The following is a 4,290-nucleotide window of genomic DNA, read 5'->3' on the forward strand; positions in this document are numbered from 1 at the left end:
GAAGGTCAGGTTCAAACTGAGACTTCTGGGAGTCCTTGGAGTTCTGTGCCGGAAGGTGATGGGTGGAGAGGCAGGCAATAAGCCACCGCCTCCCCGCCCCTTGCCTTTGCACCCAGGATCCATCTGAACCGGGGAGGACACCTGCTAGGCCTCTGGAGACATTTGTGTTTGTTGACCACCTGGGGGCTGAAAACAGCACTGGGCGTGGAACTGGGAAACTGGATTCTTCTGTATCTCCCAGCTTCTCCCGGAATTGTACTTCGTTCTGTATGCGTGTGTGTATGCGTGCATGTGTGCATGTGTGGGCACGTGTGCACACGCACGTGCGTGTGTTTGCATGTCCGCAAGTGTGCGCGTGTAGGCATGCCTACGTGGTTATGTGTGTATTTCAGCAGCAGCGGGAGCTCTCTGAGGGCCACAGCTGTGCCAGATTCCTGTGTGTATCCTCTATGCCTGTGTGGAGTGGATGCTAAATGAATGCTTATGGAATGAATACATGAAAGACTGGGGGCCGGTCCAGCACGGTTACTGACTGTGTTTTGGAGTCCTCCAGATCTGACATCAAAATCTTACCTTGCCGCTCACTCACTAAGTCATTCTGGTTCAGGCTCCTGATCCGATAAAGACTCAGTTTCCTCATCTCCAGACCAGGGATAAAAGTATGACCTATTTTATGGGGATTAAGGAGCAATAACTGGAGCCAACATGTACTGAGCTGGACTTTGGGCCAGGCACTGTTCCAAGATTTTGCAAGTGCTAACTCATGCGCTCCTGCAATTTTATGGTGGAGGGGATGGTGAAACTCAGTGCATCTCGGGGTCTATTTCTGATCAGTGGAGAGGAGGTTCAGGATCCTTAGCCTCTGGGGGCATCTTCTCACGAGTCCTGCTCAGATTCGGACCGATGGCCCTTCTGGGGAGGACAGTGGGATCCCGCACGCAGCTCTCCTCTGGGCTAGTTCACAATTTGACCCTCTAGTGGGGCTGTTCCTTCTACTGCGGCTCATCACATTTGTCCTCTAGGTGGCGCTGCAGAGCGGGAGCCGGGATGTTGAGTCGCGGCGCCCCCTGGTGGTCTGTCTCCGTCTACATATTGATTAAGTGCAAAGTCCTTTCCATAAAGTCAAGCTCGGTGAGAGTGGGTTAGAGGAATGTGGGGAAAATTAGAATCTAATGTGGTAAGTTTTAAGATACAGAGGAGCAGAGTGCGCATGGCGAGATAAACCAGGAGAGGGTCCAATCCATACCTAGAAAATTATCATCAATAATAACAACATTGTAATTTACTGACCACCTTCTAGGTGTGGGTACCATGCTAAGCCCTTGACATTCATCATCCTGTTTAATACACCTCCAGGAAGTATGTATCCCAGGGGCAATTACTTTTATCTGGAGCCGGGCACAGGCTGGGTGTCTGGCACATAGGAAGTGCTCGATACATTTTGAAACAATGAGTAATGCAGTAATCCTAGGAAGCAAATACGATCATCTCCACTTAGAAAAATGAACAAGAAAAATGAACTTCCAGTCAGCCACGTGCCAGAGCCAGGGCACCTGATTTCCGCACCCAGCTCTGCTGCCAGCTGGGGCACCAAAGAGAAGGCAGAGCCCTTTGCCTTCAGGGAGCTTGCTTTCCGATTGGCTTCGTCCACACCCTCTGTCTCCAAATACCACTCCCTGGGGACGGCCAGGGGTGGCTATTTATGGCTCAGGGAGGAGGTCCAGTGACGCTCCCCTCATAAATTACAAGGAGAGACACATGTGGGTCAAGATTGAGGAATTCAGTGCGTGAGGGATCCCCAGGAATCTTGCTCAGCCTAATCTGGGACGCCTGGTCCTGCCTCCTCCCCAGCCCCCGCCTGTCACCGTGCCCCATTTCCTGGGACTGGGGCTCTCGGGCCTGACCACCGGCTCCTTGGAGGCCGTGTTCCTCGTCTCTAAACCAAGAGCCGCGCTTTATCTCAGATACGCCAGCACCCGCATCAGTCAGGGCTGCTAAGAGTGCCATGCATGTTTTGAGTTTTAGACCCAGCCCTCAATCCCACCCCGTCCTCTGGGAGTGCCTCGGGTGTGGCCTGAGCGTATGGAACCTGTCCTTGGAGATGTGGCTCTGAACAGACATTGGCCATCTTCTGTAATGCAGCGATGCCCCTTCTCGGAGCGGCTCCTGCCGTTTGTTGTTGACTTCTTGCACCTGCTTTCTCTTGGCATTCCATCCTCCGTGTCACTGTCAGGCTGTCCCTTAACTGTCAGTTGCTTCCAGCCCGTGCCCCCCCCGCCCCCAGCGATTTTCCTTCGGATCTGAATCTCTGGGTTATTAGGTTTGGGTAGGCTCTCAAAGCAACCTGGGGGAGGGAAGGCCAGAGGTGCTTTCTTCTAGCAATAAAATATCTGAGCTCCAGCGCCTGGGAGGGGAGCTACCGATCCCGCTGTTCCATGACTCCTGTTCGTTTCCTCCCAGGCTGTGGCCAGTGGAGGTCATCGGAAGTCAACTCTCGATATGCCAGAGGTCACTTTGGGCATTTCTTTGTACATCCTCAGAAAGGCCCGGTGAATACTGGCTTAACGGAATGTGTGAGGAGTTTGGCTCCTCTTCCTGGCTAGCCGTCTGCCTCGTTCTCCACCCCTGGAGCAGTAGCAGCACGGGTGCCTACTGCTGACAGAGTGGCCTCAAATTACACCGTTTCAGAGCTCGGGCATAAAATTAGCAGCAGTGTTCTGTGTATGAGGGGCCAGAGAAATGCCCATATTCAGCAGAACCGGGGGCAGGGAGGGAAGGAGCAGGGGAGGGAAGAACTGGCCCCCCACAGTCCCTGGGGCCCTTCCTTAAACAATCTTCCCAGCCCTGCACCCCTCCCCCCTGCACTGCGGAGGCTGTGGCTGCCCAGTGGCTGAGTCAGGGCCATACACGGAGGCTTCTTGGGAGGAGGAGGGAGTGGGGGATGGCAAGGCAAGACCTTGAGAAATGTGGGAAGGTGAGCTTGAGGGCTTGTCGTCCCTGAAACACACACACACACACACACACACACACACACACACACACACATATACACACCCTGAAAACTATGAACAAGAATAAGAAATTCCCATGTGTCTAGGCACTTTTCATTCATTTTTCTCATGAATTCCCAATATCACCTCCTTCAGGAGGCCTGCTTTACAGATGGGTAAAGAGAGGATCAAAGAGGACATATGGGCTGCCCACGTTCAGAGGTTATTAATGCATTCATGTTCACGTTCACGATGTGCCCGCTTAGACGCCAGCATGTAAACCTGGCCTCTCGTACTCCCCGTCTCCCTACTGTGCGCAATGCTGCTGTGCTCTTGTGCGGACGAGACCTAAACATACTCACACGTCCCTCCACAGAGTTGTATGTGTTTATATACACACGCGTGTGCAACTATGTGTTTCCAATCATCCACACACGATGATACAGACCATCACATGCCACCGCTGTGTCACCCTTTCTGGCTAAAATGGTCACTTCCTGTCTTTCCTGACCAACTCCAGGGCAGCATTGACCTCAGCCATGGCTGGTTGCTTGCAGACACCTGCCACATCTGCCCCTTCACCCTGTCCTGGGATCATGCTTTTCATTGCTTTATCCTGTAGCCCAGGAGCCCTGAGACACCAGTGACTGCACTGGAGTCATTATTTATATTATCTCTAGTTCTCCGGGTGTGAATTCTTCTGTCTGTTGAGTCTGTAAGCTGTCTTTCAGAGTGTAGGTGTGCTGTACACAATTTGTCATTTTGATTTGTGAGCTCACGGGGTGGTTTTGTTGTTGCTCCTACAGGCTCGTGGATTGCAGACTGTTTCGATGTAATGCTTCAGCTTGGGATTTCCACCCCCTGTGGGTAGCTTGGAGCCAGGCCTCACGCTAGTGCATGGTGCAGGCTTGAGGCTCTGATCCGGTGGACGTACCCCTTGTTCTACCCCTGGCCTGGGAGAGTATCTCCATTCCTGCAGTGACCCCAGGCTGATAGCTGAGAAAGGCTGTTCCTCTAATCAGTTCTGACACCTGACTTCACACTGGGAATCAGATCTGACTTCTAGGCGACAGCAGGACACATAGCCCAGACCTAGTCCCAGATTAGGCATTAAAATCTCAATAACCCATATCCACCCTTCGTTTTCCCACAGAGTATGAGGCAGCAGCCCCTCTCTCTGGTCTTGGTTCTCCCTCTCTTAGAACCTGAACATTATACTTTCTTGCTTGTGAGCTAGGATCTATATGTTTAAAATACTTAAAATATATGTGTGTGTGTGTGTGTGTGTGTGTGTGTGTGT

Source organism: Ursus maritimus, unplaced genomic scaffold (assembly GCF_017311325.1).
Source record: "Ursus maritimus isolate PB19 unplaced genomic scaffold, ASM1731132v1 scaffold_21, whole genome shotgun sequence".
Classification (NCBI taxonomy): Eukaryota; Metazoa; Chordata; class Mammalia; order Carnivora; family Ursidae; genus Ursus; species Ursus maritimus.